General features: G+C 35.3%; 1 protein-coding gene across 3 annotated transcripts in view; it reads right to left on the reverse strand.

Annotated features, from left to right (window-relative positions):
• Ntan1 (N-terminal amidohydrolase 1) overlaps positions 1-12126 on the reverse strand; it is a 67614-nt gene that overhangs the window by 33016 nt on the left and 22472 nt on the right. The gene's annotated exons all lie outside the window — the stretch shown is intronic.

Raw genomic sequence — 12126 nt, forward strand, 5'->3', positions numbered from 1 at the left:
GGGTGTGGGCGGGGCATCGCAGGTGTATCAAGAACGATGATGTATGCGCAAGTTAACATTCGAACACGCCTCACTGTCACGCGCCCAGCGAAATGTCGAATTCATTCATGGCCCGCTATTTTTTTGTTGCAGTGGCGAAACTCAACATCGCGCTTTACGTCGACACCAGAGCGAAGAAAATGGAAATATTAAATATTTCATTTCCTCCAGCGGGAATCGAACCCACAACCCATAGCACGACTGGCCTCAATTGTTTATTCAGACGAAAAATCAATTCCATATCGACATTAGAGGGAACACAATACATTAATAACACACTTGACGGATACGTTTAATTCATAGTGTTGAGTGGTGTCGATGGCACACGAGATAAAAAAACTGTATTCGAATGACAGACTAATTACATTATATGAGTTGGTCTGGCTTATCTCGATGCAAGATAAATACTTAAACATATTGACAAAAAGGGGACGAGAACCTCTTGAAATGCGCTATTGATGTTATCTTATCAGTTGGACTGCACCCATAACTTTCTTTTAAAAGTTGTTATGGATATTATCACGCAACACTATAACTTTTGTATTATAAATACAGTGCAGGTCTTTATTGCTTTATAAATGTAAGCACAAGTAGAGTTAAATAGAGGCTAGTTAAGTTTTTAGAGGCAATGGGCACTAGCGTGTAACTGGAAACGCGGAAGATTGTGGGTTCGATTCCCACTCGAGGAAATGAAATATTTAAATTTTAATTTCTTCGTTTTAGTGTCGAGGCAAAGCGCGGCGTTGAGTTCCATGTAATGCGTCCAGAATTCGGCGGAAAGTTAGGAGCGGAGTGTCTTAACACTAGGCTCTCTCTGCCTACCTTGCTAGTTATATCTAGATAGACCGTACTATAGATACGGTATTTACTAAAGCCACGATAATTTTAATCGACTAGAACTATTTATACCACTATCAGCAAATAAGCAATTAAAAAAAAGTTGTAATAACTAAAAAAAAAAATTAAAGGCGACGTTAACAACATGACAGATACCATACTATAACTCATTTCATTATTCGTAATAAATTACTGAAATTAAAATTCTTCATACGCTTTGAAAGCTTGTGCTTCGAAATAAATCGCAGGTTGTTCCATCATTACCATATGTCGATACCAATGTGAGAGTACAATTATTTATAACCTTTTACAATTTTTCGCTTAGACTGCTCCGAGTGAGACGAAATTAAAATGAGTTATCGCTTAATTAAGCGGTCGATTTTTATTTATGTGAGTTATGCCCTAGAAGCGCGAAAGGCAGTATTCACATGTAAGTATATTATTAAAAAAACCGGACAAGCACGAATCGGGCTGGCCCACCGAGGGCTCCGTACAAAAAATGGAGATCTCGACCTTTTTCGGAAATTAAAGCTTATCTTAGCCAGAGCCCTTTCATCTAATACCTTACTTATACTAGAGGCTTCAAACCAAATTTTGCCTTTTTTTAAGAATTTTTCAGGATTTGACCAGAAAAGTAAAATTTTATCTTGTAATAGTACTGTACTGGAGATGTTAGCTGCCAAATTTCATAATTCTAGGTCAACCGGAAGTACTCTATTAATTCATTTATAGCGTCAAAATCTGCCTTTTATGCGATATAAACGGTCATATCTTTTTTTAAGTAAATTACGAAATAAGATTTTTTTAGCAAGTCAAGGGACCGAAGAACTGAGTATGTGGCTTGAATTTCAATTCATTATCTCCAAGCGTTCCTGAGATAAAGATTTTTGACAGAGAGACAAACAGACAGACGGACAACAAAGTGATCTTATAAGGGTTCCCTTTTTTTCCTTAAGAAGGAATTCTTTTCGGACGGAATTCTCCACCATCCCTTTCTCATTTCCCTGCCGAATTTTGGAGACCTTGCATGTTAAGTGGCGGAACTCAACGCCGCGACTCTCTGCCTCGACACCAGAGCTAAGAAATTAAAATATACATTTCATTTCCTCGATTGAGGATCAAGACCACAACCAGTCGCGTTAACAGACACACACTTGTGGCCCTACGCCACGACTAAGCTGTAGTCTGATGGTATAATAATTAAATTTAAATTGTTATGTTTTAATTATAATATTATATAAAGGCCAACGATAAATTGCTTAATGCTGCCATAAATTTGTGATGTAGAAATTGTGAGAAGTCTCTGCCACTCCTTTATGTGAGATTCGATAAAATAATATGTCTCTACATTGCTATTAATCTTTGCTATTAAACACTAATGGAATTGCCGTCTCGACTCGTGCGACTGTTTAACTGTATTTAATTTTATTAAATTCAATTTCATGTTAAAATCTGTTATTTTTAGTCTATTTATATATAACTTAGTTAAAATCTATTGACTCTATTTTCATATCAAATATTTAAAAATTAATAAAATAAAATAGTTGATTTTATAAATAGGTTAGTATTGATAGAACTTTCTATTAATTAAGTGTGAAATATATTTTTTTTAACAATGACTCTAACTAAATACAAAAATATATTTTTGCAACAATCATACAAAAAAATACTAGTAGAATGAAAACAGTAATTTATAGTTTATACGATGTTATCATCCAGATCCAATGTAAATGCACGTATTTTAGGGCTCTTTACATTGTAAGACGCGCAAAGCAAATGGCACTAGAGCCATGTTTTACCAATTGACATTTCTCATTATTTATGTAAAAGCGAAACCGAAGCGAATTAAGCTCGCTTTTGGAAATCAGAACGTATGAAAGGTTGTGTGTAAACATCGTGAAAGGTTGTTTAGTTATCGATTCATTAGAGATTTAAATACCAATACCAATACCGATGATCATCAATAGTATCGATTTATATGTATGTAATTCAAAAGAAAAGGAATTTAAATTTAAATAATTGTTTTGCTATTTTTTTAGGTTCACTCTGTACCCGTACCTAGCAGTGTAGGCAGAGGTAACCTGGGAACCTAGTACTGAGACACCTCGTTCCCTTTAAGATCGGCTTCAATGCAATATGCCTCTATACTATAAAAATAATTAATTTAAAATTAAAAGCCAAATAGCGAGTAGCCTGTACTTCGTTTGACTCAAAGGGTTAACACGCAAAACCTTCAGAATTGAATCAAAAGTGGGGAGCAGAGTGTCTTAACACTACGCTCCCTCTGCATACCCTGTTACATGCGGGATACAGAAACTTAAAGAACGAATCTTATTGTCACAAATTATAACAATAACCATCAAACACAGCACACACAGCACAGATTTATTAAGGAAATGGCCGACCCCAGCAACAAAGCACTAAATCTAAACCAAACACAGACCAAGCCCAGCTTTCCATTCGCAACACGGGAGTGATACGGCGGGACGTCGTTTATAATTCAACAACAATAAACAGATAGTTAATTGCGATGCTGTCACGGCCACAGTATATGGTAATGAGCTGCAGGGATCTCGGCCGTACGGACAATATCTCTACGGTGAAAGGTAACATGGACTCGGTCCAAGTGATGAGTTTTTACTGTTGTTGAAGTGAGCTATTGTGTTTCGCTTTTTTCTGTATCATAATAAAAATAAGTCAGATTGATTCTGTATCCCACACATCAGAGTAGGCCGAGGGAACCTAGTGTTAAGACACTACGTTCTCGATTTTCTGCCCAATTCTGGAGGCATTTCGTATTGAATGGCTCAACTCAACGTCGCGTTTTGCCTCGACACTAGAGCAATGAAATAAAAATATAAAATTTAATAAATATTTCATTTAATCGAATGGGGTCGAACCTACAACTAGTCACATTTACTACTACCACTAGTCACTTGGTGCCTCTGTGCCATATGCCAAAATAATAATTTATGCACATACCTAACTCAAACCTTTAGATAGAGCAACAATAACATTTCTTTAACAATCAAAACAACGACTAATATACATATAGTTCTATATTATAGTCTTTAAACAAAATTCTCACGATTTGGACCATCCCCATGGTGTTTGCTTAGCCCATGGCCCGTGTCTGAGAGATAGGTGCAGTACATGCGCTTTCAGGTTCGTACAATCTGGGCAGCTGACACCAATAGGTTTTTATCAGAGCAAATCTCGTTTGTGAAAGTCGAGGAAGCGATGGGAGGCTGCGAAATTGGTACTCATAATTTACAACGTTATATAAGATTATTGTGTATAAAACGGCACTATCGGTTGAAACAGTCAAACAGGGTGACGGTTTATCTAATCCTAAGTTTTATACTATATCTAAAGAACACTTTAGTGATGCATGTATATTTAGTTAATAATTAATATAAACTGCAGTTGCGCAGAGGAATAAGAATAAACGAGACAGATTGTAGGTTCGATTCTCACTTGAAGAAATTAAACATTTTATATCTCCTTGCTCTGGTAACTAGGCAAAGCGCAGGGTTGAGATCTGTTACTAAACAGGCAATGCTCCCCGAATTCGGCGGGAAGTACGAAAGTGTTTTAATGGGAATGGAATGTTTTAACACAGAGGGAACCTTTTAATATTAAAAGGTTCCCTCTGCAAAAAAATTTTAGTTGTCGAAGTAAAAATATTTACGTTTTTACTCAGTCATTAAGTTAGACAAAATGCGATGCTGGACTTCGATATCAAACACGCAATGTTTGATGTCTCTAAACCTATAGACAGAGAATGCACACATATACCTACATTTTGATAGCTTCTCTTTACCAAGTTCGTAAAATAAGGTAAATGTATAAGTTATTAAAATTTTTTTAAAAAATACGTTATTGATTCCTTTTAGTACTTTTTCAAGTCTAACTTTTAAAAAAGACACTTCGTATCGAATTAACACACAAACATACATTCTGAAAACATTTAATATATTTATTTATTTAATAATTATGTATATATATATATTAAATATCTATCTATCACACCTAACAAATACATTTAGAACGACATCATTAATCTTGTATTTAATATTATTAATAATAACATTTAAATAAAGTTTCAATGTAAATGTAAACAAAACTATATATTTCATAACAAAATGTGCTTATCGGTTGAGCTTATCATGCTAGAATTTATTACCAACCCATCGTAAATGTTAAACTTATTAGACTGACGACTTACATACATATTATAATTATGTGGCTATAAATAGACGTTCACAATAAAACTGATTAATATTTTACTTCTTAATGAATGATTTGCCGAATTGTACTTGAAGATTATTTTATTAAACGCACAGAACTTAACGCCGCGCTCTATCTTCTTGCTAGAAGGAAGTATGCTCCTCCGAGTCTTAAAAAAATACTTGTAAATTATAAAGTTTCAAATTATTTGGTATAGCAACACCGAGTGCTCGGTAATGAGGGCACAGATAGACTTTACGATCTAATTAAGCGAACGGGCAGGACCGATCGTTGTAAATGTCATTTCGCAATTCGTACTGCAATCCCGCAGTGCTCCCTAGTTCTCGCGGAGGTGTAATTTTCCATATTTTGTGGCGCGATCCCTCCACTTATAATTTAAAATTATTGTAATCACGAATTATGGGCAAGTCATAAAATATGAATCATACCTATAGCATTCGACGTGATTTCTACAATTGCTTTAGATATTGTTCTAGAATATAAGTTAGACTAGATCGTATTATATTCGTGAAAATATAGCATAAAAGATTATCTTTCTTTCATCTTATAAAAATAAAATAGAATATTCAACGATTAATCCTTTCCTTATAAAATTAGTGATGTGAAACCTATCCGGAGCCGCCCGTAGCAAGATACCAATCCAATAAAACGTATAGAAGGCAGCGTCGGTAAATAAAACAGACACATTTATTTACTTTCGCATCCTGCCGCCGGCACATCTACTATGCCGCATAACTATCTTTGTATAGTCTAAATCAAATTTTATAGTTTTGAAAAATCATTATCTTTACAAATTAAAAATCAAAATTAAATCAGCTTCGCGCTATATCCCGCACACAGCAGGGTAGGCAGAGGGACCCTAGTGTTAAGATACTCCGTTCTCCACTTTCTGCCGAATTTTTGAAAAAAGTTGAGTGGCAGAACTCAACACTACAATAATAAATATAACTTACATGAAAAATGTGTTATTTTTATTGTGCGCCATTTATTCATAATAAATACACTAGTGCGAGTTGATGTGATGTCCGGGATGCCCCCAACGTCACATAAATTCGCAGTTTGTGAAAGATGATACTATCAAAGGATACTCCCCTTTCATGAAATATCCAAATCTATGTCTATGAAAGAAAAACAATATTGAAAAACTCACAGTCAACTATTCACCTAAAAAACGCTATAAAGAAAATTTAATTTCTAAATAAAGTATAGGCACAAAAAATAATAAATACTGAGCGCAGTCTTAGCGAACTCAAACAAGATACAATACACGAACAAGTCCCACAGTCACAGGGAGCCGTGTAAAGGGTAACGTATACAAGACTGTCGAGTGTAAAATATTTAGAAATGGTAATCAATTGCAATATTCAGATGCCAAGGAGTGCAATGAATTAGAAACAAGTGAAATCGGACATGGAACCCAGTTAAGTAACTAACCAGATTGTATTTGTATAAATTGAAATAATTGAGGCCGTCGTCGTGGCGCAGCGGCACAAGCGCGGTCGGTTATGGGTTCAATTCCCACTCGGAGAATGAATGATTAAAAATAAAGAAATCACGCTGTATCCTGCACACAGCAGGGTAGGCAGAGGTAACCTAGTGATAAGACACTCTGGTCCCCATTTTCCGCCGAATTCTGGAGGTATTGCGTGTAGAGTGAAAAAGTTTTAAATAGTTTTAATATAATAGTTAATTTTTTAAATAGTTTAAACAGGAAGGGTCGAACATAAGTAAATAGAGTGTTAATTCATATACATACCTGCCTATGTATATATATTTTATGCATTTATTATATATGGTAGAATCCATCACATACAAGCAGATGGGCTGTAAATCGATCATCGTAACTACCAATAAACTAGCCTCTAATAGGATGTAATTCTCATAGTTATTACGAAAACTAAAACTTTATTATTATTATACGAGTATATGAAGCGTGTAGAAGAATAGCTTAGAATTAAGAGTTACAAGCATAGACATAGTTCATCTTTATTAAAAGTAACACCGAATTATTATTTACTTTTTTCACTTTTTGGATTTTTCATTTACTAATACTGAAAGATTTCACTTCTTGCCAAATTTCATAATTGTAGGACCACGGGAATTACCCTATAGGTTTAATTACGCGGTGAATTTCATCCGTATCCGTAAAAACTATGCATAAACACTCGTATATTTCAATTGCGTTGACTTTTTCTTTTCTTCAAGGGACCGTAGACAGTAGACCGTAGGAAAATGCTCTTGACGGACAGACAGAAGGACCATAAAGTAATCCTATAAGGATTCCGTTATTACTTTTTGAGGTACGGAACCTTAAAAAACGGCATACATTTTAAACTAGTTCCAAACGACAAAATAATCGTAATCGTAACATTAAATCGAATACATAAATATTACATCGAATAACATGAACTCGTTGTAGTCACTGCGAGAGATAATGAAATCAAAGGAAACTGCACTCATTTAAGTTTTGTATTGCACATATCAAATGTGGCTTTCAAATATTTTGTTACCATTAAAACAGATAAGCAATACTAAGAGATAAGGGATAAAAGCATAACGTCGTTTTTAGATAGAGGTAACACTTTAAAGTGAAAATATTGTGAATCGAGAGTGAAAATCTTCGGGCATAACCGTCGAATGTGAATGTTATTGTATAATCTTTTTCAATACTATAAATAAGAAGTTTACTTTATCAATTTGTTTTTTAATGGCAGAAAAACTTCTTATATAAGAATAGCTAAAATTCTAAGCTCCAAATTAATTTAGTAAGTCCATTTGAATAGTGGGGAACGGAGTGTCTTACCACCTGGTTCCCTCTGCCTACCCTGCTGTGTGCGAGATACAGCGTGAAGCTGAAAAAAAAAAAATATGTTAAAAAATATAGATATATAGAACAGTAACTTTTTGTGAACCAAAATTATGGAGAATGGTGGAGAATGGATGTGACTTAGCACTAGGTTCCTAGGTTTCCTCTAACTAAACTGCTTTGTGCAGGATACAGCGGAAAGCTAAACAATGTTCATAGTATAAAAGAATAGAGCATAAAAAGATCGCCTATTTTTTCCTAAAGTCTAACGTCTAAACTTCTAAAGTCTAACAAAAAAGCATTTTTTTTTTAAATAAACATAAAAACGTTACATATGTAAGTGTAAATAAGTATATAAAATTTACAAACAATACCTAATATTTCTTTTCACCATTTCGTCGATATCCACAGGAGTCCACAGAAAAGTTATCGCCATAAATTTCCCATACAAGGGAGGCGAGATCTAATCAAACGCTGGTGTTACTATAACAGAAAAGGTAAACAAAGCACAATTACTGGGCACTAACGGGACGGGTCTGGTCCGGTCTTCGCATTAAAATCTGTGGATAAAATTCACGTCTCGCCTGCGCCTATTGCCGGTCGTTAGGACGTAGCGAGATGATCGATAATAATGGTAATTTCACCTGGAACACGTGTTGCATCGCTCTTGCTGTCTCGAAATCAACTTACTAGGACGTGCTAAAGTACTTGAATTCGCGAAAAACATTAACATAAGTTGGATAATACTAACCGTACCCACAGGATACTTTTATATAATTGTCTACCCTTTTTTTTATATATTTTTTTTCGGCAGCTTAAATGATGCCTAAAAGAGTTTTTTTTTTAATGTCTTAAATTTATACATTACTTATCAGAGATATTTTTACATATATGTACATTTGTGTTAATTATAATTAAATTTTAAATCTAGTCTAGTCATGAGGTGTGAGGGGCGTGGTATTTGACAGTCTTTGATGGCCATTTTTAAGTTGTACTCAACAATACTTCCGTCACTGCCCCCATCACGTTTCGATTTATATTTTCTTAAATAATAATTAATTATTTTTCATTATCCGGTCAAAATAAGTACAAATTTTTCAATCACAAAAAAGGATAACTTTCATATTGCTGAAATTTGTTTAACAATCACCACATACACTTTCAAACACCAATAAAACTGTAGTAGAGACGTTCAGACAGCACTAACAGCAAAACACGTATTTATGTGACGTCCTGCCTTCCCGCGGCCCGTAATGGCAACACAATATCACAATACCGGCATAGATTTATGCTCAGGCGCATCGTCTTCTCCACGCGGAAATCCCATAGTTATTTACCGGTTGCGAGTTAAGTGCGGCAGATTTATCGGTGGGGCCTCGCCTAGCGACGATCTCGTTTCTTCCTCCGACTACGCTATGATAAATACCACATGGACTATATGATTCCGACTAGCTAGCTAGACTTAGGGTAGGGTTTTAAGTGCATAATTGCGGAATTGCCCCAAGTAATCGTCTGGCACCGTTAAACTTTACAATTATAAATCGTTAAATTCAATATATATTACCAATTACGAGCAGCTTTACGCTTTAAACCGTAAAATATCTCGCGTCCCCCAATAACGTACAAACAAAAAGGTAATTTCAGGTTTCTATTTATTACCGTATAAATATATTTCACAAGGTACCAAGGATACCTAGGTAGGTATTTTCATTTCCATTCAAAACAAATCTATTAAGCCTAAGCACATCGACGGTTAATAGGATATTGTGGCTCAACCCAGCGTGTTATAATGGCGTGTGAAATTACATTCGGTCGTTTGTCAAGCAGCTCCGTGCTCGATGGTGATTATTTTCATTAGGCCCGTGCTTAATGAAATGCAGCGACGCGACGCTCGCCCTTTATTAGATGTAACATTGGGAATAATCAATTTATTAAACTTTGTTATGCTTGTTTTTTTTATATATATTGACTTAATCATATTTATCAAAAAAAAATAGCTTTACCTTGTATCCCGCATATAGCAGATATATAATAATATATGATAATGGGAGCCTTGTGATAAAACACTCCGCTCCCCACTTTCCGGCCAATTTCTGGAGGCATTTTGAGTGACGAAACTCGATACCAGAGCGAGGAAATGAAATTATTAAATATTTAATTTCCTCGACTAGGAATCGAACCCACAACCTGGCGCGGTGTGACATACATGTGCCCGTGGGCCATGACTGTTCTCTAATGTGTAATGACTAAACCACATTTATTATTATTATATTCGATAAGATATTAGATCGATAATTCGATAATTTCGATAAGAACCGTACCTACTGGTGTTTTAATTCCACATTGGTAACGACGCTGCAAACGTTACAAGAATAGATAAGTATACCCATATAGGAACAGACATTAAACTTCCCTAAATCAGCCTGAGGCCTAATTCGCAGAAGCCAATTCACGAACCCATAAGACCTCATAGATCATACCAACGCCAGGGAAACAGGTCGTCGCTGACTTGCCGAGATTGGCATAATGACACCTGCCCCGAGCCTCCGGCTAACTTATGACCACATTACCAGGACACGCCTCACGCATGTCCAATTATTACACACAATCTGTTCAAATCAGCTACACGCTGTATCCCGCACACGGTAGGGTAGGTAGAGGGAACCTAGTGTTGAGACACTCCGTTCCCCACTTTTCACCGAATTCTGGAAACATTACGTGTTAGATGGCGGAACTCAACGCCGCTCTATGCTTAGACACCAGAGCGAAGAAATGAAAATATACATTTCAGTAAATATTTCATTTCCTCGAATGAGCATCGAATCCACAACCAGTCGCATTCACAGTCACACACTTGTGCCCATGCGATCATGCACACACAATCTGCTTGCCCGCGTAAAATATTAATAAAACGCCGCGACGCCATTAATATAAGCATATATTCGCAAACGCGACTCCACTCACTTTGAAGGGACAAGATAATGTTGCTGGTATATAAATTCTAGACGTAACAAATGAACCCGCTAAGAGAGAAATATTACAAAAACCGTATGAGAGACCGTCTACAATCTACATTGTTAACAGAAATATGAGATTGTTATAAGTAGTATTTTGTTACTTACTTGCGTTATTTTGATATGTAAAAGACTTTAATATAATTTTTAAAACAGATATTGTAGCGATTTTTTTACTTTGTTGACTCACCTGAATAACAAAGTAACATTTACAACAAATCTCATAGGTTTATATATTCTAATAGCCCCCCACTCGCGGCTTCGCCCGCTTTAACTACATAATTATTAATTTACGCATTACGTTTGTATTCTAATAATAATATCATTTTGAAAACAATATCTACACCTATACTGAAAAGTAAAGATTTCGCTAATTCAACAAAACAGCTATTTATCTACGAGATACTTAGATATTATAAAATTGTTTAAGGTTGGTTGTAAATGCTTGTATAAAGTTTTCCTGACTTATCTTCCATGTACAGACACCAATCAGTTACGATTTTATTATAAATATAGATATAGATAGATATTAATAACTGAGAATCAGTACCTACGTTTTATATAAATGTTAAATATCACCGTATCTTATTATTATAACATGCTACATCAATAAATCTTAAAGCCAAAATAAGATGTACAATTTATCAGCATAAAGTATCGGAAGCCCACACATTAATATCAATGGTGGTATATTGTTAGGAGCGATGTATTACACGAAAAAGACTTGCAGATTGCTTGGCCTCGTTCATAAAAGTATCCGTTTATACGTTGAACTTTGCAAGGGTTCCCAGAAAACAATCACGGGATACTTCCCCCCAACAGACCAATCAGCTGGAACAAATGGGGACGATTTGTCTGAGACGAACATCGATCTCGTGGAATTCTTTTTAAAAGTTAAGCCTAAGGATTTTGCATGGATTTGGCAATCAATCTTTTGAAAAGCTATCAATAAAAGAAGTGGATATGTTACAATTTATATTTGTTTAATATTTATAATATTGTGTGTAATATTTATAATGTGTCTGTTAATTAACGTGACGATTGTACGTTCGATTCCCACTTCGGGGAATGACATATTAAATACTAGCGGCCCGCTCGCGGTTTAACTCGCGTGAACTATGTTATTATTAATTTCTGTCTCCATGACGATGTCCTAGTGACGTCTATGCAAAATTGAGA

This window comes from Heliconius melpomene, chromosome 7, assembly GCF_056956725.1.
Source record: "Heliconius melpomene rosina isolate 202511_hmr_F chromosome 7, ASM5695672v1, whole genome shotgun sequence".
Taxonomy (NCBI): Eukaryota; Metazoa; Arthropoda; class Insecta; order Lepidoptera; family Nymphalidae; genus Heliconius; species Heliconius melpomene.